General features: G+C 38.1%; 1 long non-coding RNA gene and 1 other non-coding gene across 2 annotated transcripts in view; one reads left to right on the forward strand and one right to left on the reverse strand.

The window, feature by feature from the left end:
* The first annotated feature begins 16,163 nt into the window (after positions 1-16,163).
* The window catches only part of LOC139030605 (uncharacterized), a 63,511-nt gene continuing 54,014 nt past the window's right edge, over positions 16,164-25,660 (forward strand). The window contains exon 1 of the long non-coding RNA XR_011482996.1: positions 16,164-16,300. This is a non-coding gene — a long non-coding RNA (uncharacterized lncRNA). The remainder of the gene's footprint in view (positions 16,301-25,660) is intronic.
* TRNAG-UCC (transfer RNA glycine (anticodon UCC)) lies at positions 23,551-23,623 on the reverse strand. Its single transcript has one exon. It is a non-coding gene; the product is annotated as a tRNA-Gly (tRNA).

The following is a 25,660-nucleotide window of genomic DNA, read 5'->3' on the forward strand; positions in this document are numbered from 1 at the left end:
ATGCTGAACTGAATTCAATCAATCTTATTCTATTGGCATGTGACACCAGGCAAAAGGACACTTATTGGGGACTGACTTGAGAGTGTTGGTCACACCAGGTTTCCCAAACCCACACTTTTGACTGACTGGTTATAAATCCGGGAGTTTCCACAAACCCTCCCAGGTTTGATAATTTGCTATAATGTCTCAAAGAATTCTTATAATAACAATTTCATCATGAAGTGTACAGATCAGGGACTTCCCTGGTATCTCAGACAGTAAAGAATCTGCCTGCAATGCAGGTGACCCATGTTCCATCCCTAGGTCAGGAAGATTGCCTAGAGAAGGGAATGGCAACCCACTCCAGTATTCTTGCCTGAGGAATTCCATGGACAGAGGAGCCTGCTGGGCTCCAGTCCATAGCGTTGCAGAGTCAGACACAACTAAGTGAATAACACACACCTGCAGATCAGGAGGCCCAGCCAAATGAAGACACATATAAAGCAGGAGGGGAGGTTGGGTTTGTCATTGAATTGATCAACAAACTGCTAATTTACTACACTACTAGGCCAGAAGAGAAAAATCTGATTTTCTCAATAGATGCAGCAGAAACACATCTTACACATTCATACTAAGACTCTGTAAATGAGGACTTAATAATAGTCACTATAGATATTTCCCATCTCATGCTCAGGAGACACATCTGGTCATTAAATTCTCCAGTTTTCTGGCGATATTATTAAATTCTCCAGTTTTTCATTGAATTTTTCTCCAGTTTTATTGAAATATTATTGATATACAATATATGTAACTGTAAGATGCAGGATGTGAGAATTTTGTACACTTATGTATTAATATTATAATGTAGGGCTTCCTTGGTGGTGCAGATGGTGAAGAATCTGCCTGCAATGCACAGAAGGAAATGGCAGCCCACCCCAGGAATCTTGCCTGGGGAATTCCATGGACAGAGGAGCCTGGCAGGCTAGAGTCTGTGGGGTTGAAAAGAGTAAGATATGACTGTGTGACTAACACTTCACTATCACAATTAAGTTAGTGAAAACTTCCATCCACTCACATATTCACCGTGTGTATGTGTGTGTGTGTGTGTGTGTGTGTGTGGTGATAACTTTTAAGATCTTCTATCTTGAAACTTTCAAGTAAATAATACAGTATTATTGATTACAGTCACTATGCACTGCACATTCCAGACCTTATTAGCTGTATCATTTATAAGTGCTTTTTTTTTTTAAATCAGTCTTTTCTTTCTATCTGTGTCTGTCCTTGGTTGTCTCTCATTGGAACTACTTGAATTTTTGTTGAGTTATTTTCATTATTATTGCTCATCTGCCATTCCTACCCTAAACTTTCTAACATTTAAGTCTGTTTACTTTGCTCAATATTTTTCATCAAATTTCCATGGTTTAGAGCATGAAATTTGATACTTTGAGGCTTCCTATACCACTGGACAAATAATCTTCCCTCATATTACTTATAAGTTAGAAACATCAAATTTCCAACTTCAAAAGTTGCCATGACTACTCATGTTTTAGGAATTTTTAGCAGTTAAATGCAATAAAAATTATGGCTTACATTTCCATAGCATTTAGTTTGTGAGAGACATGCTCTAACTTGTATTATAGTATTTTATTTTATAAGAGTATTATTATCATCCTTCCTTTTTTTTTTTAAGATTTTGTTTAGCACAGTTTTAAGTTCACCGCAAAATTCAGAAAAGGTACAAATATTTCCCATATACCCTCCGTCCCCACACATATTTAGCCTCCCCTCTTCTCAATGTCCCCGACCAGAGTGGGACATTTGTTACAGCTGATGAACCTACTTTGACACACCATAATCCTCCAAAGTTCATATTTTACTTTGGAATTCACCGTTGACATTGTACATTCCAGGGCTTGGAAAAATGAGCAAAGACACGTATCCTTATAGTATCATACAGACTTTCTAACTGCCCTACAAGTCTCAGTGCTCTGCATACTTAACTCTTATTTCTCCTTCCAGCATCCGGCAATCACTGATTTTTTTTTACTCTCTTCATAGTTTTGCCTTTTCCAGAATGTTATATAGTTGAAATCATTCAATATACAGCCTTTCACACTGACTTAAAGCAATAGGCTTTCAGATTCTTCCATGTCTCTTTTTAGTGTTGAATAACATTCCATTGTCTTGATGAACCACAGTGCGTTTATCTATTCACCTACTGGAAAACAGGGCTTCCCAGGTGGTGCTGTGGTAAAGAATCCACCTACCAATGCAGAAGACACTGGAGACACAGGTTGGATGCCTTGGTCAGGAAGATCCCCTGGAGTAGGAAATGGCAACCCACTCCAGTATTCTTTGCCTGAGAAATCCCAAGGACAGAGGACTCTGGTAGTCTACAGTCCAGGGATCATAAAGAGTTGGACACGACTGAGCAGGCATGCATTGAAAGACAAGTTGGTCGTTACCAAGTTTTGGCAATTCTGAGTAAAGATGTTATAGCAGACACACATTTTAAAATTTTTTGGATAGATACTAAGGAACACAATTGCTAGATCATGTGGTAAGAGTATGTTTCAGTTCAGTTCAGTCCTTCAGCTGTGTCTGACTCTTGGCGACCCCATGGACTGCAGCACGCCAGGCCTCCCAGTCCATCACCAACTCTCGGAGTTTGCTCAAACTCCTGTCCATCAAGTCGGTGATGTCATCCAACCATCTCATCCTCTGTCATCCCCTTCTCCTCCTGCCTTCAATCTTTTCCAGCATCAGGGTCTTTTCCAATGAGTCAGTTCTTTACATAAGGTGACCAAAGTATTGGAGTTTCAGCTTCAGTATCAGTCCATCCAATGAATATTCAGATCCTTTAGGATTGATTAGTTTGATCTCCTTGCAGTCCAAGGGACTCTCAAGAGTCTTCTCCAATACCACAGTTCAAAAGCATCAATTCTTTGGTGCTCAGCTTTGTAAGAAACTGCCAAACTGTTTTCCAAAGTAACTGTATCCCTTCTTTCTTGATGAGGTAACAGAGGACACATGACATTGAGTCAGTTTTTCTAACTAAAGGCAGACCTGGGATCAGAATTCAGTTCTTGTAACTGCTAGTTTACTGCTCCTTCTAAATTGGAGTTACCTTTTTATATGCATTTTGGATCACAAAGTCATTCCTCAATAGTGACCAATGATTTTGGTCACTCTATGACAGTTTCTTTCTTTTTTTTTTTAATTTATATTTACTGTTTCCCCTGTCCTTCCTGTCCTGTGTTCTTGGTTACTAGACATTTTCTCTTCCCTATCTCATTTGTCTATGCCTTTGTCAGAAGAATGATGACATTATAGAAGATAGAGTCAGTTCTGTTCTTTCTCTTTCTCTTAGTCTGGGACTACAACATGGAATATTTTGTTTGTATCCACTTTGGAGAACTCATATAACTATGTTCATGGCTTATTGATAACTAAATAAGGTTATTTCTTTTTTTATCAGAATTTTTATTTATTTATTTATTTTTGGCTGTGCTGGATCTTCATTGCGACACGTGGGCTTTCTCTAGTTGCAGTGCATGGGCTTCTCGTGGTAGCTTCTCTTGTTGCAGAGCATGGGTTCTAGACACATGGGCTTCAGTAGATGCAGCACGTGGGCACAGTAGTCGCAGATCGCAGGTTCTAGAATGCAAGCTCAGTAGTTGTGGCACTCAGGCTTAGTCACCCCATGGCATGTAGAATCTTCCCAACTAGGAGTCCAACCTGTTTCCCCTGTGTTGGCTGGCAGGTTCCTAACGACTGAATTCACAGTAAGCTTATTTCTATAATTCATCTAGATTAGTTTTCTCTCTCTGTTTTTTTTAAAAAAGAGAAAAGTTTTTGCCAATACATAAAATTAAGTTTAAATTAATTTCATCAAGTAATATTTTTGAAAGATTTCTTTTCTTCTATCCTATTTATGCTATAGTCTTACTCGCTCAGTTGTAGCTGACTCTTTGTGACCTCATGGACTATAGCCTGCCAGGCTTCCCTGTCCATGGGATTTTCCAGGCAAGAATACTGGAGTGGGTTGCCGTTCACTTCTCCAGGGGATCTTCCTGAACCAGGGATCGAACCCCGGTCTCCTACATACTTAGGTACAATTTGTTAACTTTAAATCTAGGAAGAGCTCATAATGCATGTCTGGTAAATATACCAAAGAGGATTAAGTTCATACTTGAAGGCAATTTGCACTGGTGTCACTTTTCTAGCCTAGCCTTTTTAATAGCATTATAGCATTATCTATTTTTATAATCAATTAGCAGAATTTCCTTGCATTGCTACTGAAAATTTTAAACATGTAGCTAGTCAACATTTGAATTTTGATTGATTGCTTATTGACCAACATATACAATATTTAAAAATCTTATGCACTTTAGTTATTTGCATGATTTAGTATTTTCAACAGCTGCTGCCAACTATTCACATCACAGATTACTATATGTTCCAAATGATAGGAAAAAAAGGCTGACATGCCAATTGTAAACCTGTAACTTTGTTACAAAAGCAACACATTGAATCATCCAAGAAGTACATTAAGTAAACCTGGACTGCACATATTTTTAAATTGAAAATATCAGAATTAATTTACTGAAAACCCCCATGGGAAGTAACTATATGTCACAGGTGCCAAATTAGAAATCTCCAGGTTATAAGATCATAACCCCTAGAGGAATATTTATCTGTATGTTTACTTAATATCTAACAGCATGTGAAATTTATTTATTAATATGCCTGCAGGTTTTTCTCTAATCCCACTTCTCAAGATGCACACACATAGATAGAAAGCCAGGAGGGGGTGAATTGCCCTGGAACTGTTTCCATCTAAGCTGAAAAATATGGTTATAATGGGAAAAGCAAAAGTTGTTCTCCTTCTGACCTTGAACATTTATGCACATCCAAAGTAAAATATGTGGACAAATTCTAAGACCTACATTCATGGCATGTTCCCTGCCATACCCTTAGTCCAACCTAAAGTGAGCATTGATTGCACTGCCTTTGAGAATAACTTATCTATAGGCCTTATTTTATCATTCCTTCAATTATAATTTATAGGTATCACTCTTACTTCCTTTGGATGCCCTACATTGATAGAGATCTTGGTGTGATCATTTGTTTTAATACATGACACATAGCAAAGTGACTTTGTACATTGACATCTACCAAATATTTATTAAATGCATTGGGTTTGAATTGAATTACATTTATGTATGTAAAAATTTAAACATGTAAACCAATGAGTAAGGGTAATGATATCAAAAAGGAAGGATAACAATTTTTTAAACTGGCAAAGAAATACATTTCAGAAAGTTTCAGAATGCAATTTTCAAAAGTACTTCCATTTTTCAAGGGAAGCTATGATACCTGACGGTATTAAACACATGGATTTTTGACTTAATTTTTGTTTATGCAAAATAGAGTACACAAGTGAAGCGACTGTCTGGATAATTTAAACCAAAACATTTCTGCTTCAATTTTCTATGTGTTTTGAGTATAACTATTGATCTGACTTGAAACATCCGATGTTGCCTCCGTGCTATACTTCATTTAGCATGTATGGACTTAACCATAATGAAAGAAATCTGCTTGAGGCCATAAGAGCTAGACTGCATGCAATACTAATACCAGACATTTGTATAATACCTTACACATCTCACAAAAGTGCTTTCGCATCAATTATTTCATTAGGTCCTCAGGTGGGTGTGTGGGGGCAAGCAAACTGTGAAATAGGTGGCAAATTATTATGACTCACATTTTATAGATATGAAAGAGAGGGATACATTTTGTATGTTTCTTGCAAATACCTAAATATCTTGCACAAAAGTTTTTTGCCTATAGAAATCTAGTTGCTTTAACATGAAGGTAAATCTTGCTAAAAGTAAAGCCTATTTGTATACATTCGGGCCTTACTATTCAGCTAATGTTGTCAAGTAGTGGGGAGTACAAATTAGGCCTTTATAACTTAATTTCCAGATATTTGTAAATGTACCATGGGAATATATGAAAGAAACTTATGTGTTCTATAAAGGGACTGAGAGTATGCACAGAAGAGATGGCATTTTGAATTGAACCTTAGAGGATGACTTCAACAATGAGAGGAATGATTAAGGCTGAAAGTGACAGCTCTCAGATGTAAAACTGCACATTAGAGTTGACAGTCTGAGGTATACTCTAGCTTCACAGTAAGTTATCTGGGAGAAAATTATAGAAAGAACAACTAGAAAAGTATCAGTGACCAGATTATGAATAGTTTTGAATTCCAAACTAAAGATTTTGGCCTTTCTTGTGTAGGCAATGAGGAAGGTTCTTTGCTTTTGTTTTGTCTTAAGGTAAAAAGGTAGGAAAACTTACTCTGACAGGAGATGAGAAGGGAGTTGAGAATGGAATCTTAGGCCAGTATTTTCCAAACATCTCAAAGGACACTTACAAAATGTTAACACGTGCATGACATTCTGGGCCAAATTGACAAGGTTTTTCTTGGTGGGCCGCCAGCTCCCTGAGACCTGCTCCTCCCAGCCTCCCTGAAGGCTCAGAGAATAGCTGTAATTTATCTCACTTGACTCTATTGGCTCCACCATCAAAGTGCCTTTTACCTCTGTTGGGAAATCCTGCCTTCGGCAAAGGAAGAAGAGGAGGTAAAGAGGACAAGACGAGGGATGTAAGGAGACAAAATAAGAAAGGAAACAAAAGTGTGGTATCATAACGCCAGTGGTATCACGAGTCAAAGGAGAAGAAACCTTTTTAAAAGGGAGAAAGCCAAAAAGTCTTGACCACTGTTGAAAAGTAGTCTTATGGGAATTCAATTTTTATAGCCACTCTTGTAGGAAAAGCAGTATGGAAGTTCTTCAGAAAATTCAAAACAAACCACCGTATGATCCAGCAATTCCATTCCTGGATATGTATCTGAAGGAGTTGAAATCAATATCTCGAAGGGATATCTGCACACTCATGTTCATTGCAGCATTATTCACAATAGCCAAGGTATGGAAACAAGCCAAGTGCTCAACAATGGAAATAAAGAGAAAATGCAATATATATATATATACATGTAGTATGTGTACACACACACACACACACACACACACACACACATACAGTGGAAGACTATGCAATCATGAGAACGAAGGAAACCCTTCCGTTTGCAACAACATGAATAGAGATAAGTTGGACACAGACAGACAAATATTGTATGATCTCACTTATATGCGGAATCTAAAAAAGCTGAGCTTATAAAAAAAGGAATAAAATGATAGTTACCAAGGCCTTGTGAGTGGGGAAATTGGGAAGATGTTGTTTAAGGGTAAAAATTTACAACTAGTTGATACAGAAGTCCTGGAACTCTAATGCACAACATAGTGATTACAGTCAGCAATGCTGTATTAGAAACTATTTGGACAGCAAGGAGATTAAACCAGTCAGTCCTAAAAGACATCAGTCCTGAATATTCATTCACTGAAGCTGAAGTGCCAAAACTTTGGTCACCTGATGCAAAGGGCTGACTCATTGGAAAAGATCCTGATGCTGGGAAAGATTGAAGGCAGGAGGAGAAGGGGGACAACAGAGGATGAGATGGTTGGGTGGGCATCACCAACTGGATGAACATGAGTTTGAGCAAACTCTGGATGATACTGAAGAGCAGAGAATCCTGGCGTGATGCAGTCCATGGGGTTGCAAAGAGTCAGACATGACAGGTACTGAACAGCAAAGAGACTAAATCATAACTGTCCTTAACACAGAAAAGAAACGAAAATATGTGACATGATAAAGATGTCAGCTAATACTACTGCTGTAATCATATTGTAATATATAAATGTATCAAACCAATGCCTTGCACATCTTAAACTTGCCCAATGTCACAGTCAATTATATCTCAATAAAACAAAGAGAGAAAAAAGAAAAATCAAATTGTGTGGAAGCTAAGAGGACACAGGTTAGGACAATGTCATCCCTCATTGCTTGTTAGAGAGCAGTTTGAGGAGCAGAGGGGGCATGAAAGGCAGATTAAGTAGTGACTGGGAGGTAGAGAAGTGATGTGTGCAGGTCACAGTTCTTATAAGAAGGTAGTGGGGGAGGGCAAAGAGCAATAATCTGAAAAGAGTGGCAAAGGCTCATTGGGAAATTGAAGACTGGAGTATATGTGTAGAACTGAGGACAGGAGAAAAAAAGGAAACAATTGATACAGCAAAATGTGGGCAAGTGAGAGAGTGGAATCAAATGCACCAGGAGAGGAATTAACCTTGGCACTGGTTAAAAATATGTCTTTCTTTACTAGAAGTATTGATGGAGCAAGAAATTTTGAAGGGTGCTGAGGAAATATGAGAATATTCTCACTCAATAACTTTTGCTTTTTCTGTAAAATAAAATATGAGCAGGATGGTAATCATTCAACAATTCCTATTGGGGAAAAGGATAGGTGACAAGGTAAAGTGAAGTTAGGGTCAGATGCATCTATCAGTCATGTTCTCAACACTGCGCCCAACAATATGCTAGGTGCTGTAGGGGATGTAAAATGTGGATGACAGAACTCTTGTCCTCGAACTGAAGCACACATGTAAACATCTTTAAAGATAAGGAAATCTTTGCAAACTAAACTATTATTTCCTGCAAAGCACAAAAGCAATCTTATGTAAGAACTAGGGGAGTGGTGAAGAAGCTGAGAAAAGCTTCATGCATTATTTGGATAAACAGAGGATTCAGTTTTAGAAAGAAGCAGAGACCAGAGTCAGGATGGCACACACGGCAGATAGTAGAGGAAGCGGGTGATGAGGAACACAACTGAATACTTTGGCAGGAACCAGAGTGTCTGTAGGGAGTATAAAGATGCATGAAGATCAGTTAGGTATTTACATGCAGGATGGAGGAGAACATGGAGATAATAGAGGAAGAAACATAATAAACCGGAAACTGTTGCAGCAAACCAGATGTGAGGCTATGCAAGAGGAATGCCCATGCCAGAATGGGGAGAGAAAAGGATAAATCTGAGATATATTCTGAAGGATGATTTGCTAAAATAATGTGACAGATTGGATATTGATTGGGAGGAAGCAAAGAATAAACTGTGTTTTTAAGTTTTCACTTCTGGGAGATAGAAAAATGATGCTAGTGCTGAAATGGAACATCTGGGAAAACAAGACTGTTCTGGGGTGAGGATGATGAGTTTCAGTTGGGGGCTTTTTGATGTTTAGGGAAATAGTAGTGAAGATAGATGATAGGTATTTGTTGGGCATTTCAAGTCTGTGATGGGAAAGTACAGGGACTTCTAATTTGGATTATCACCAAGAGATCATCAATGAAGTTTTGGGAAAGAATCAACTCACCAGAGAAAGTGCTTGGAGACACATAGGATCAGAGAATTAAGACGTGAGTTTCAATCAGCATTTCCAGTTAAAAATGAAGAACAAGAAGCTGAGCTTGATAAGGAGGCAAAGCAAAGGATCAGAAAGTCTGGGCAACTAATGAATCAACGTGTTTTGAAACAGAGTAAGAAGAAAACCTTAATTTTGGTGCAGTTCTGAGTATTCATTGGAAGGACTGAGGCTGAAGCTGAAACTCCAATCCTTTGGCGACGTGATGCAAACTGACTCATTGGAAAAGACCCTGATGCTGGGAAAGATTGAAGGCAGGAGGAGAAGGGGACGACAGAGGATGAGATGGCTGGATGGCATCACCGACTTAATGGATGAGCTTGAGCAAGCTCTGGGAGTTGGTGATGGACAGGGGAGCCTGGCATGCTACAGTCCATGGGGTCGCAAAGAGTCAGACATGACTGAGTGACTGAACTGAACTGACAGGTCATGAAGAAATAGAATTGATAAAAATACACTGAATCTGAGCAAAAGAGGATCATTTTAAGACTTCCAGAAATCAATTTCATTGAAGCAATGGGAGGAGAAGAGAACGAAGGTATGAGGTAAACAGACAGTGATTATATAAACATGCTCAAATCTTTCCAAAGGAGAGCATGCTAGAATTTCTTAGAGTCTTGAGGAAGTGTTTTGTTGATCATCAGTGAAATTGATGGGGTGTTATACTAAACCCTGCTCACCCCTCAGTCATCCAGAGCAGCTCCATTTACATGTTTATGTATGTGTGTGTGAGCACATGTGCCTGTGTGTATGTGTGTCTTCACACACATATAGATTTAGGAGTTGCCTATAATATTTTATCTGGAGAGGTGTGTGATGCTAAAATAAAACATAAAATTTAATAATCTCTAGAAGTTTGACAATCAAAAAGAGACCAATAACAGATGAGTGCTAAAGAAGATAGGGTAATTTTACAACAGGATATTAACTCCCAATATTTAGAGAAAACTGGCTGTGGATTCATACATCTCTTCTTTTAAATGTTGGCTCTATTTACTAACTGTGTGAGTGAGTTACTTGGGTTTCCCAGGTAGCTCACTGGTAAAGAATCTGCCTACCAATGCAGAAGACACAGGAAATGGAGGTTTGATCCCCAGATCGGGAAGCTCACCTGGAGGAAGAAATGGCAACCCACTCCAATATTCTTGCCTGGAGAATCCCATGGAGAGAGGAGCTGGGTGGGCTACAGTCCATAAAGAATGTCCAGAAAGAGCTGAATACAACTGAGCACACACGTGCATGAGCTACAAAGCCTCTCTTAACCTCAGCTCTCACCTGTCTGAAATGTATACAGCAGTTCACTTTGTAGGGTGATTGTTAGGACGAGATTGGAGTGGGCAAGGGTACCAGTTTCTTTCATCTATAATTCCCATTTCAATGAATGTGATTTCCATAAACCACACACTGAGGTATATAGGAAATGAAACTTCATGATCTGTAATTAAACTGAATCTCTGACTTGAGCTCCTATTTCTATTGATGGCAGAAAGCTGAGTCATTTCTGGGTGAACTCAAACAGCTCTGTGTGGTCTCAAACATTTCATTTTTAAACCCAAGTAAGTTCATGATTTACCTGCCCACACAATCTCTCCAGGTGACATCTAAGATCTCATGCATCTTCTTGGTTTTGAGTTGTCCTTGACCAACTTGTTGTCATTGGCATGCAATGGGATTCACCCTCTGACTTCCTCCTGGAGCCTGTGCCATGCTCTGCATAGGTGCTGGATGATGTGTAATGGGTCCTTCCTCATCTTCTGATGCTCATGAAACAAACCAAGCTTCACCGACTGCTGTGGCATCTTCTTACTCGGACCAAGAGTCCACTGTCTGCACACCAGCTATTTCAGCCAGCTAGAATATATTCATCTCTTCAGGGCCATGAGAAAATATGAGTTTCCCTTGGTGACCTGTTGAGGTTTAGGGGGTTACTTTGAGCCCCTTCAGACCTGCCTGGCTGCTCAAGTATAGTCATGACTGCGCCAACTCTCAGATTCTCCCTAAGGTGTTTTTTCTAAGAAGCAATGTCCTTTTGGGCACACTTTGGGAAGTTCAGCTCTGGTTTTAAATTTACAAACCTAGCTGAGGTTTCTCTGCTTATATCCTCCGAAAACAACAGGAAAGAAAGGACATATCACAGAGTCCTTTCAGAAACCTTTTTGAACATGTCAGTGTTTAAAAGTTGTGCTCCTGCTCTCCTATTTGCCTTTACCCACTCCCTTTCTCTTGCTTACAGCATTTAGTGGCATTGCTGTTCAGTTGCTAAGTGGCGTTTGACTCTGAGACCCCATGGACTGAGCCCACCAGGCTCCTCTGTCCATGGGATTTTCCAGGCAAGAATACTGAAGTGGGTAGCTACTTCCTTCTCCAGTGGATCTTCCCAACCCAGCGATCAAACTCATGTCTCCCGCACTGGCTGGCATGTTCTTTGCCACTGAGCTACCTGGGAAGCCCACAGCCCCTATTGTAGATCTGAGCAAAACTCTGCTTGTGCTTGGTCGTGGATATTTACAAAGGCTTTCTATGCACAGCCTGGATCTTCAGTAGACGAACTTCTTGGATGTTTTGCTATCTTCTTGAAAGATAGTCTTCTCCATCTTTTTGATGGAGCTGGATGAGTAAGCTGAACAAAGTTCTGCCAAGCTGCTCTAGGGGCTAAGACCAAGTTTAATGTCAAGTGATGATGCTGAAGTCTTCTCCCAAGAATATTGTGTGATTTTGTTTTTTTCCTGCTTGTTTTTAAATCAGGCTACAGACATAGTCATGGCTCAAGGAGGAAATGGATTAATTTAGATCATATAGGTTTGCAAGGTAGTTTTAGGTCAACAAAAGGGCAGCCTAGACCATCCTGCCCACTTGGTTTTATTGCCCAGGTATAATATGGCCCTTCTATCAACCTTTTAAGCACAGATATGCTAATTAGGTTGCTCAGCAGTCATTAAAAATGGAACAGCCCTACTGGACAGATTTTAATTCATGTAATTTCCTGGTATAGTCACTTGATACCAGGCCAGCTGAGAAAACCTCAGAAAGGGGCACAGAAACTAGTAGCTATTCTCCTCCCCAAATTGTGATGGTATGTTACTTATTTGGTTTGTGAAAACCTACCAACACCCACACAGACACACACACACTCCTTCTCATATGTTTAAACAACATAGAGTTACCACTTCTTATGGTGGCATAGACTTGAAAGTAACTCACTCGTGGGTGGGTTCAGCTTTCATTCTAGTTGTCTGAAAAGTTTGCCCTGCGGGATTTCCAGCTGACTAAGGATCAAAGTCTGCACATCAATAACCTCAGATATGGAGATGAGGCCACCCTTATGGCAGAAAGCAAAGAGGAACTAAAGAGTCTCTTGATGAAAGTGAAAGAGGAAAGTGAAAAAGTTGGCTTAAAACTCAACATTCAAAAAACTAAGATCATGGCATCTGGGCCCATCACTTCATGGCAAATAGATGAGGAAACAGTGGAAACAGTGGCAGACTTTATTTTTTGGGGCTCCAAAATCACTGCAGATGGTGACTGTAGCCATGAAATTAAAAGACACTTGTTTCTGGAAAGAAAAGTTATGACCAACCTAGATAGCATATTAAAGAGCAGAGACATTACTTTGCCAACAAAGATCCGTCTAGTCAAGGCTATGTTTTTTCCAGTAGTTGTATAAGAGTTGGACTATAAAGAAAGCTGAGCACGGAAGAATTGATGCTTTTGAACTGTGGTGTTGGAGAAGACTCTTGAGCATCCCTTGGAAATCCTAAAGGAAATCAATCCTGAATATTCATTGGAAGGACTAATGCTGAAGCTGAAACTCCAATACTTTGGCCACCTGATGCAAAGAGCTAACTCATTGGAAAAGACCCTGATGCTGGAAAAGATTGAAGGCAGGAGGAGAAGGGGACAGAGATGAGATGGTTGGGTGGCATCACAGACTCAATGGGCATGAGTTTGAGCAAGCTCCAGGAGTTGGTGATGGACCGGGAGGCCTGGTGTGCTACAATCCATGGCGTTGCAAAGAGTTGGACATGACTGATTGACTGAACTGAACTGAACTGAACTGAAGGATCAAAGACCTCTGTTGCACTGCACCTTTTCTAAGCCACACTGTTTGCTGAATTGTTCTCTTTTTCTCTGTCTCTTTTTTGGGACTGATTCAAAGACTAACTCAATAGCTTTCATATTTGCCCATAACTGTAATTTTTCAGGGGCTTCCCTGCTGGCTCACTAATCCCTGCAATGCAGGAGACACAGGAGATGCAGGTTTGATTCTGGGTTGGGAAGATCCCCTGAAGGAGAAAATGGCAAACCACTCCAGTATCCTTGTCTGAAAAATCCCATGGACAGAAGACTGGCGAGATACAGTCCAAAGGGCTGCAAACAGTCAGACATGACTGAGCAACTAAGACTCTTAATTTGTCTAGGATTCATACTAACTATACTAAATCTATAATACTTTGTTTATTAGAAGCCCCTTTTTCATTAAACATGGATCAAATTAGTAGTTTTTAAACTAGTGGTAATATTGCTGCATTAAGACTTTCAGAACTCACTTTCTTTATTGTCCCAGAATTTTGAAAAAATACTGCCATGACCTCCCTAGGATTTTTCTTTTGAAGAACCTGTGCGTTTAAATGCATATATTTTAGTGTCTTTGGATAATGTAAAGTTTTCTCTAAGTCATTGATATAAAGACCACAAGCCTAAGTATGTTTAAGCATTGAAGATAAGCGATAGAAGAAATAAAAGACAGTGAGACTAAGGCTTGTCCCAAAAGAATTGTGGAGACACATACTCTAGTCCTCAGATAAGTAGGTTCATTTTTCACAAGAAAGAAATTTTCCCTTCTATAAATGGGAGGAAGAGGGAAAGATCAGGAAAAAAAAAAAAATAGAAAATCACATTTGAGTTAAATCCAGAGTACAGAGGACTCATGGGATAGTTTCACTTTCATTTCAGAAACATGAGAGAGAGATCAGCATGGGCTTTGGTGTCAAACTGAAACATTTTTTATTTGACATGATGCAAATGAGAACTGAAACCACCACGATTTCCTGCCCATGTGTTAAACAACACTGAACAAGTAAGAGTAATTTAATTATGTTCTCTAGGAAATACCTAATACTGGAAACCAAGCCCTTGCCTCAGTGCTTATGTATCAAAACTAACAGTTTGGTCATCAAGACTCCATTCAACACTTTCTCCTTGCCGTTCCTGCCCATTCAATGGTACAGCATCATAAATTCAACCCAGTTCCAATCAGGTAGCTACTTTTCAAAATAGTGGCCTTGAAATTGCCCAAACTAGACCCCCAAAACCTATAACTATCCTCCTTTTAAATCCCCTTTTGAAGGTGCAGCCACGATTCTGTCAAACTGATGTTTTTGAAGGTGCAGCCACAATTCTGTCAGACTGATGTTAGCCTTTTCTGCAGTAGATCTAAGAAACTTCATTTTGCTTTATCAACAGGTTCATCTTGAGGCCTTTTAGATGGCTGCTGGTCAACCGAAAATGGGTTTTCATTGCCCCTTTTCATAACTAAATGTAACTTATTTAACTGATTCCACATATAAAATTTATAGACCCAAGATTTTCCCTAATAATACTTACACATATGGATTTCATAGCAGTGCAAATAGAACTCACGAATAAGGCAGCAATACATCTATGAATAATTTTCAGATATTCTTAATTTCCTCCTAAGTCTTGTAAAGTGTGTGCTATTAACTACATACATCCAGATCTCCTTAATAGGGTGTTGTCTGATCTTTCCTTTCTTTATAACCTTGGGTAGTTTGCTTTTCTTTTCAGAGCTTGAATTTCTTCTTTAGTAAAATGGGGTTCATTACTATAGTACAAGGTTATTGGCAGGATTAAAGGGGCCCGTGTAGGTAGAGAGCCTAGAATAATCTCTAGTATATGGTACAAATACAATGTTGGTTCCATTCGTCTTTTTGTATATTTCCTTCTTGAAATTTGGAAGTTTGCCATATGTTGACAAAAAGTATAACTAGTTCTCATTTTTCCATATTGCTGAACAGAGAATCTAGGAAAGTGAAGTCTCTGCATGTCCCCACCACCCAGCAAATATTCTAATGTCCTTAGATTATTTTCACATTGAGGGAGGAAGGCAGTGTCTCAGTGACTGAGAGAAAGCCATAAAATGCCCCAAGGCTCCTTAACTACTGGGAAATAGCACCTCTACCTTTTAATTTAGCTGGAAGCTACAGAGTTCATTAATTTTTTTCCTGTAGTTGACCTTTCTATTACGTCATTTCCTATTGTATGTAGTAGTTTTTAGTAAACACAGAATTTGGGTGACAAATGGCTTGTAGAAATTTCAAAAATTCCAATTAAGTACTGTACCTATCCATAAATGTACATTCTTATTCTTCTTATGCTTGACGTTCGATGGGTTAAAAGCTGAATCATAAGGGAAAAACTAGATGTTGCCATATTTTTGTATCCAAGTTTTGAAATGTTTTCTTAGCTGGAATTTCCCTTTCTTTCCCTTTCTGGTCATTTGTATCCATCTGCTTCTCTCTCCCAGCACATATCTGTGTCTGCACATAAACACACACACACACACACACACACACACACCTGGCTTTCTTCCCTTTCGTGTCACTGACTTTCACAGAATCTATGCTTAGGCAGTCTGGACAGCAGCAATCTACAGACAGATTCCATCAAGCTCGTATCTGTTAGAACCTGCAGCGCTTGCATTTGGATTCGATATCTAACAATAATGTGGTATTTTATAAACATTAGCGAGGATGATTTTGCACTGGTCAGCAAAGGTAAAAAAATAGGTGCTTTGGGAAAACAAATAAAAAAGGAATTGGATCTGTCTCAATAAATTGCACAAATTGTAAATATCCCAAAGATGCAGCCGCTTACTCTGGCATAGGAAAATAAAGCTGACAATTACGCTTTAGAATGAATAGGTGAGTAATACGATGGCTAAAATATTTCCTTTACCATTGCTCTTCTATTAAGTGCAGCAGTGTATTTGTTTATTAAATGCAGTTTCTGTCCTATCTGTCTGTTCAGTTCTTCAGATATTATTTTTATAATGCCAATGAAGATTTACAGTCAAGTCATGATTCTTTTCTATTCTGGTTTGGGTGTGCAGATACACTTGTTCCATCAAGTTAAACATAATTATAGAATAATCTTTCACAAATATTATAGCTAATAACATTAGGGCCTTTATACATTCTGGTCCTTCATTTATGCACATTAAAATTTCATTTGAAATGAAAGAACTCTGAAGGTTTGAATATCTTTTTAAAACGTTATACAGAGTTTCTAGCACTGTGTGCATCAAAACCTCAGAACTGGCCATGTTTGGTCGGGATTACATGACCTGGACAAAGTCAGAAGCAACTTGAAAGAAATGATTTCTGGCTTTAGCAAAGCAAACGTTAATTTGATTATGAGTTAAACATTCCTTTTTGGTTTTAGAGATCAGAACTTGATATTTTACTCAGCCTATGGTCTGAACGGAGTTTTGTTTAGTGGGAGAAATGATCGTCATTTTCAGTTTTACAAGTACATGTTGTAATGCCGAAGACTCAATGTGTAGAAATTTGCCATGACAAAATCGACAATTCAGGGCATTGTTTTGACATGAGTTAACATAAATATCACATCAGACAATTTTTAGTTTCTTCATTGAATGTAGAGTCCTAGAATTTTGATGCTTATATTGATTTTAGCACTTATGGAACCTAGAAATCCTCATGAGTTTATTTACCATTGTATGAATCCCAGCCAATGTGGCTGCACAAAGTAAATTTAATGCTGTATTTTAAGGGACTCGCCCTTATTCTTAAATATTTTCCAACATTTAATCTACATCAACCTTTTTTATTTCTTTATGTCAGCACTTTTCATTAACTGCTATGAAGCAAGTTCTCATAAACTAAGAAGACATGTTGTTCTGTTGTATAATCATGGGTAAGAAAGATGATAGTACTGAAGCAATGTGGTCTGTTTGATTAAAATATTATCTTTTTCTTTGGCCTTGAAAATAATGTTCTCAGGATTAAAACAAAACCTAACAAACTTTGTACAACTCTGATTGTTAATATTAGTTTGGTAAAAGTTTTAGTAGATGTATTACTTTTAAATATTTTGGCATTTATAGAAGTAATTTTATTAAATGTATGAGATTAGGTACTTTTCAAAATTCACAGCTACTTTCATAATTAAAATCAATGGATAATTAAAGTTAATATACTCCTTCACTCTCTTTTTAGAAAAATATTTATTTCCACAAAACAAGAGCCAACTATATTTCTCTAAAAATATCCTATAGTGGTTTTGCAACTTAGTAAATGTATTTTAACAGGGTATGCTCTGACTTTGATCTTTTGTGCTGTCTAAATGTGCAAAGGTTTATTTTTCCTACTTATCCTTCTGAGCTATATTTCCATATTCTTGGGGACACATTGATTTTGTATTGTCAAGTGACAGCATCAAAGCATCACTCCTAACTTTCTGCACTTAATTGTAATATCATTTATTGACAAATGATGATGTATCTGTCCTCTATTACTGAGAACAGTCCTCATATTCCTTGGGTCAAGAAAATCCCCTGAAGAAAGAAATGGCAACCCACTCCAGTATTCTTGCCTGGGAAATCTGATGCCCAGAGGAGTCTGGTGGACTACAGTCCGGGAGGTCACAAAAAAGTTGGACACGACTTAGTGACTAAACAACAACAATTATCAATTATGTACTTAATCCTCTTTCAGTGATAGGATCACCTATTTTGAACTTGTCAGAACCTCCTCAAAAATAAATAAGATTCATATAGTATAACAGAAATTCTCCTTCCTCCTCCTGGAGTTTGTCTCACCTTTTTCCCTTAAAACTATACTTCCTGCCTACTTCCAGCTGTGAATAAACATGGACATAGATAAGCATTGCTGATGCATGACCTTTGCCCACATGTGATGGTAGATAGATGACAGTGCATTGAGCAAATGAAGAAACTGCTGCTTGGATCAGCACTCACTTAAGAGGAAAGATCATTTCTCCTTTCTTGCTATTTAGCCAAGCATTTACTGTGGGGATTTCCAAAGGCCCAGTATTAGGGTTTCTGTCAAAATGTTGATGGTCATACACACATATCTTGAAAGCAAATAGTTTGAAGTCAAAGGGCATAACTCATTGCATTTATTCCATACATGTTGTTAATTTAAGGTGCACTTTCTATCTCGAAAGGTCAGGAAATATCAATTTGATAGCTCATTCTTGTTCTACCTAATATTTTCTTTACTTTACATGCAAACACATCCAAGAGCCCAAAAGAGGCAAAGGAAAAATCGTGTAAATTGCCTGATCTTTGTTCAGTGCAAAAGCTGAATTTAGCAGCTCTGCTCATCCAGTTCCCAGAGAAACCAAACATCGCAGAAAGTTTTGCCTGGCTGAAGGGCCTGTCTGACCTTACTTTCGAACAGCGGAAGGTGTAAAAGAGCCATAAGGTGGAAAGCAGAGATCATATTCGCTGATAATACAAGTCCCTTGTCTTGTGATCTCCCCCAGTGGCATGCTGGTCAGTGGGTTCCTCCGGGCTTGGGAAAGCAAATTGTGAACATCCTTCTCTGAATCCAGTGATATTATGTTGGTGACATGAAATCATGGTGGTGGGAATATGTACACAAAAGATATTGGCAAATGGTAAAATCAAGGAAATGATTTTTTCCATAAGAAGCCAGTTGTTAAATATTTACCAGAATATCATGGGTTATCTCTCTCATTAATTTTACTGATTATTTTAATTAATTGCATTATATTTATGACCAATGATTTGATATTTAATAATATTTAATTGTATTTAATAGTGGAAGAAGATACCTAAGCATTGTCTCATAGTGTATGGATATTTTCCTTTGCTTAAGTGGCATCACTCCTTTCCTATCTTTTTGCACCTCACGTTTCTCACTTAATAATCTATCTTGGGAGATCTTCCTAAGTCAGCACATACAGATCTACTTCATTTTGTGTTAACAACCACATGACACTCCATTGAATAGCTTCACCAAAGTTTATTTACCCAGGTCCCTTAAGTTGAACAAAATAGCTAGTTTCCAGTTTTTAGCTATTATAAAGAATGCTGTGTTGACCACACTTTTTCAAACTCTACTTTGTGTAAGCCACTTTCATATTCCTAGAGAAGTGAAAATGTTGAGTTAAAATGTAGGTGGCATTTTATATTTTGATAGATATTGTTAATTTGAGGTCCTAAAAGTCTGAGTACAATTTGACATCATTTAAAGTATCATTTAAAATGGTAACTGTTGAAAATATAGGCTGAACACTCTCCGACATAAATCACAGCAGGATCCTCGAAGACCCACCTCCCAGAATAATGGAAATAAAACCAAAAATAAACAAATGGGATCTAATTAAACTTAACAGATTTTGCACAATGAAAGAAACTATAAGCAAGGTGAAAAGGCAGCCCTCAGAAAGGGACAAAATAATAGCAAACAAAACAACTGACAAAGAATTAATCACAAAAATATACAAACGTCTCAGGCAGCTCAATACCAGAAAAATAAACGACTCAATCAAAAAATGGGCCAAAGAACTAAACAAACATTCCTCCAAAGAAGACATACAGATGGCTAACAAATGCATGAAAAGATTCTCAGAATCATTCATTATCAGAGAAATGCAAATCAAAACGACAATGAGGTACCATCTCATGCCAGTTAGAATGACTGCCATCAAAAAGAATACAAACAATAAATGCTGGAGAGGGTGTGGAGAAAAGGGAAGCCTGTTACACTGTTGGTGGGAATGCAAGCTGGTATAGCCACTAGGGAGAACAGTGTGGAGATTCCTTAAAAAACTGGAAATAGAATTGTTCTATGACCCAGCAATCCCGCTGCTGGGCATACACACCGAGGAAATCAGAATTGAAAGAGACATAAGTACCCCACTGTTCATTGCAGCACTGTTTACAATAGCCAGGACATGGAAGCAACTTAGATGCCTGTTGGCAGATGAATGGATAAGGAAGTTGTGGTACATATACACAATGGAATGCTACTCAGGTATAAAAAAAGAACACATTTGAATCGGTTCAGATGAAGTGGACAAAACTGGAACCTATTATACAGAGTGAAGTACATCAGAAAGAAAAACACCAATACAGTATGTTAATGCACATATATGGAATTTAGAAAGACAGTAATGATGACCCTATATGCAAGGCAGCAAAAGAGATACAGATGTAAAGAACAGACTTTTGGACTCTGTGGAAGAAGGCTAGGGTAGGATGATATGAGAGAATAGCATTGAAACATGTATATTGCCATATGTAAAATAGATGACCAGTGCAAGTTTGATAGATGAAGCAGGGCATGAAAGGCTGGTGGTCTGGGATAACCGAGAGGGATGGGGTGGGGAGGGAGGTGGGATGGGGGTTTAGTATGGTGGGACACATGTACACCCGTGGCTGATTCATGTTGTTGTACAACAAAAACCACCACAATATTGTAAAGTAATTAGCCTTCAATTGAAAAAAAAAAAAAAAACAAATTAGGACTAGAACTGCCATATGACCCAGCAACCCCACTGCTGGGCATACACCCAGAGGAAACCAGAATTGAAAGAGACACAGGTACCCCAATGTTCTTTGGAGCATTATTTACAATAGCTAGGACATGGAAGCAACCTAGATGTCTATTGATAGGTGAATGGATAAAGAAGTTGTGGTACATATACACAATGGAATATTACTCAGCCATAAAAAGGAATGCATTTGAATCTGTTCTAATGAGGTAGATGAACCTGGAGACTATCATACAGAATGAAGTGAGTCAGAAAGAGAAAGACAAATACTGTATATTAATGCATATATATGGAATTTAGAAAGATGGTACTGACAATCCTACATGCAGGGCAGCAAAGGAGACACAGATATAAAGAACAGACTTTTGGACTCAGTGGGAGAAGGCGAGGGTGGGATGATTTGAGAGAATAGCACTGAAACATGTACATTACCATAAGGAAAATAGATGAGCAGTGTGAGCTCCATACATGAAGCAGGGTACGAAAGCCAGTGCCCTGAGACAACCCAGAGGGATGGGGTGGGGATGGAAGTGGGGAGGGGATCATGATGGAGGAGGACACATGCATATGTGGCCAATTCATGCTGATGTATGGCAAAAACCATCACAATATTGTAACATAATTATCCTCCAATTAAAACAAATTAGCTAATTGAAGAAAAAAAAATGGTAACTCTTCTCTTCTCCTCTCCACATCCCACACCTCCCCACACCTTATTTTTATTTAATGACAAGCTAGATCAGATTTGAGAATGTGCTATTAGTCATGCAATTTTCATCCTTTCGAAAGTATATTTCCAGTAGAAGGATAAAATAACAAAGATAAAAATGTCAGTGTTCTTTTAAATTTCAGCGAATAATTACGAAGTGCTTACCTATGCTTAAAAAGGCTTCCCTGGTAGCTCAGTCAGTAAAGAATCCGTCTGTAATGCAGGAGACTGCCTGCAATGCCAGAGAGGCAGGTTTGTTCCCTGGGTCAGGAAAATCCCCTGGAGAAGGAAATGGCTATTCACACTACTGTATTCCTGCGTGGGAAATCCCACGGACAGAGGAACCTGGTGGGCTACAGTCCATGGGGTCGCAAAGCATCAGACATGACATGTTTGAGTGACTGACACTCATTCATGTTTATAAAATCCTGAGTACACAGTAGACTTAAAAAGGCAGATCTCCGACCTCACATTGCTCACATTCTCATAGGAAAGCTAAAACAGAGTCAAATGTATTTGGCAATCAATCCATCCAGATATGTGTTTGGCCATTCCTTTTGCAGTGCCCTAGTCTACTTTTCTAAGCTCCTTTTATTTAAAAAAAAATTTTTTTTTTAAATTTTGACTGTGCTGAGTTTTCTCTTGTTGTGGCATGCCTGCTTAGTTGACTCTGCAGCATGTGGAATTCCACCAGGAATCAGACCTGTGTCCCCTGCATTGGAAGGTGGATGCTTAACCACCAGACCACCAGAAAAGTACCCTAAGCCCCTTTTAAGTCAGTTGTTCTTGGATATGGTCCCATCTGTCACATCCTGGGAATTCTCTTTTCCTCTTTTTTGTATTGCATCTCATCTTCCTTTTTCTTAGCTTTTCCCCCTTATTTTTGATACAGCACATCTTCCTATAGCTTCTTGAAAAAGAACCATGGAAAGTACATTTTTTGACACTTAGCTTTATTAAGATGTCATTTTTTCCCCTCATACTTTCTAAATCCTAGCTTGGTTAAGTATTGTAGTTGGAAATCAATTTCTCTTCAAATTTTACAGAATCTATTATTTTCTAGCTTTTGTTGTTGTTGTTGAACAATTTGGGTAGCATCGGACCTGTATTTTCTCTCCTAAAGGTTGAAGACAGGTTTCCTTATCCTATGTATTCTTCACTTCAATAAAAGTGAAATGTTTTAGAGTGTTTTTTCTTTTTTTTTTAAATTTATTTTGCAGAGCATTTAGTAGGTTATTTCAATCTGGAAACTCCTGTCTTTCCATTCTAGGAGTTGGAGGACAAAGAGAGGGCTGACGCAGCAGTATTCTTTAGTGTAGGCAGTAAGGAAGTATCTAAAAAGAATTCTATAATAATACTAAAAGATGCTCTTTTTTTATTACCACATGTCAGAAATTCCCCATCTAAATCTATTATCACTTTAAGTTCTGAAAAATTGCTGACTGGCATTGTTGAGTTTTGATATGTAACTTTCAAATTAGCACATTTGCATTACTTATCCTATACTAAATGCATTTTGCATGGAGATTAACATGGAGAATGTCTAGCTATAGAGTTAGTCCCATCCTTCTAATTTGTGCCAACATAGCTACACTCATTCATTTTGAGAGTAAGTTTCTAAGGGTTCAGAATTGACTTCTCTGTGGGTGTAGCTTCTGCTTTGAGCTCCTACTGTACTACTGAAGTCTGTATTTAAATAGTAGATGCAAAATTGTACTACATAGGTCTGTATTTAAATAGATGCAAAATAAATAATGATAACATAGTAGTTATAAAGATGAAGAACTGAAACCTGAACTATTTCAATCCTGTCATTCTGTGTGACCACTGGTATTTTTATTTTTTTAATTTTTTATTGTTTTTTTTGGCTGTGCCATGCTGCATGCAGGATCTTAGTTCCCCAAGCAGGGATTGAACCTACACCCCCTGCAATGGAAGTGCAGAATCTTGACCACTGGACCACAAGGGAAGTCCCCACCGCTGGATTTTTAATTTGGAATTTAAAATGTTTTAAAATGAAGCAGAGTGCCAGTTGTGAGGTGTAATATTTTTGCTTTGCACATGTAGATTTAATTCATTTATAATATTTTATTAAGTGAAAATAATATCTGGTAAGTTGACATTTCTTCCTTTTGTTATTTATGTTGAAGCAAAATGAATGAAAAAAATAATTACTGAGTATTATATGACTTTTATAAAAATAAGTATATTGATTAACACAAGATGATTCTAAAATGATCTGTATTAGGTGTTGGATAAAATAGATATATTTTATATAGTTTTAAATATTTTCATATTGTTTTCATTGAACTTTCTTCACTTCTATTCTCTGTCTTTTTATAACTGCTCTTATTTAGATGTGGGAGCTCCTGGGTTTATCCTCTAATTTTCTTTTCTTTGCTCTTATATGTTCTTTCTCTTTTTATTTCATTCACTTTCAGAGAGATTCCTTCAACTAGCTATTCCTTTCTTTGATTTTTAAAATTTCTACCATCAAATTATTAATTTTCAAGAGTTCTTTTTTGTTCTTTGAATTTATTTTCATAATGGCATACTCTTCTTGCTTTATGGAAGCTTAAATACATATATATATTCATATTATATATGTTGTATAATTATGTATGTTGTATAAGTGTTAGTCACTCAGTCGTGCCCAACTCCTTGTGACTGACCCCATGGACTGCAGCCCAACAGGCTCTTCTGTTCATGAGATTTTCCAGGCAACGATACTGGAGTGGGTTGCTATTTCCCTCTCCAGGGATCTTCCCCACCCAGGGATCAAACCTGGGTCTCCTGCACTGCAGGCAGATTCTTTACTGACTGAGCTACAAGGGAAGCCCATATATGTTGTATACACATGTACAAATATGTATATATACATATTTACCACTCTGAAATTAGTAATTACTAATTTTTCTTTTAGGTGTTCTTCTATTCCCTATATTGTTATCTGTTTCATTAGCAATTGTTTCAAACAATCTGGTCTTCTTTCTCATATTCAGGTTGGGGGTTTCCCTAAAGTGTAGTGATCCTTCTTTCTCTGTTTACGTTTAGGTTGAAATACTCAAAAGCTAATTTTAAGGTCAGCATGCATGGCTAAAACTTATTTATGGGTGGGTCTCATAGAAGGATTATTGAATAAGAGCCCAGTTGTTTTGCCAGTGATCTCAAATTATCATACCTGTGGTCATTTTTCCTCAGCTGATCAATTTCCCTAATGAAGAATCCTTTTAATTTTTATTAGTGGGAGTGGAGAACTGAAGAGGTGAGATAGAATATGAGGTCAGCTAGTTTTCCGAAAGCTTCAATAGGAGAGTCAAGAAAGTGTTAGTTGCTCAGTCATGTCAGACTCTTTGCCACCCCATAGACTGTAGCTCACCAGGCTCGTCAGTCCATGGAATTCTCCAGGCAAGACTACTGGCATCGGTAGCCATTCCCTACTTCAGGGGATCTTCCTGACCCAGGGATCAAAGCCTTGTTTCCTGCATTGCAGGAGGATTCTTTGCCATCTGAGTCACCAGGGGTGTTCAGGTATGAAAGGGATCAGCAATCTTTTTACCTGCTGTCCCTAGAGTCAAGATTCTCTTTCATTTCGGCTCTCCAAAACAGTCTTGCTTTCTGCCAGGCTGTGCAGTTTGGGAAAGAGCAGATCTCAGGTCTAACAGAATATACACATTTCTAACAATCTGTGTGTTTTTAGCACTAGTTCCTGAGTTCTGTAAGTGTGAATTGACTTGTTTCTCATTGGCTTGCCTTCCTGCAAACACTTCGGTCTTAGCATCCTCAGTTCTAAGGCAATCATGGCTCATCTATCCTCTCAATATCTTGAAAGTATTGTTGACAACTTTCTTCTGCAGAAACCTCTTTTCCATTCTCTGGCTTGTTTTTTTTTTTTTTTTTTACTGTCTGTCACTGTCATCTTATGGGTTATTGTAAGACAGGAGGATAAAGACCTTGTTAAGGTGGATACATTCAACCATAGATTCTTCTGATAACATACCAGACT

The sequence above is a fragment of the Odocoileus virginianus genome, chromosome 23 (assembly GCF_023699985.2).
Source record: "Odocoileus virginianus isolate 20LAN1187 ecotype Illinois chromosome 23, Ovbor_1.2, whole genome shotgun sequence".
Taxonomy (NCBI): Eukaryota; Metazoa; Chordata; class Mammalia; order Artiodactyla; family Cervidae; genus Odocoileus; species Odocoileus virginianus.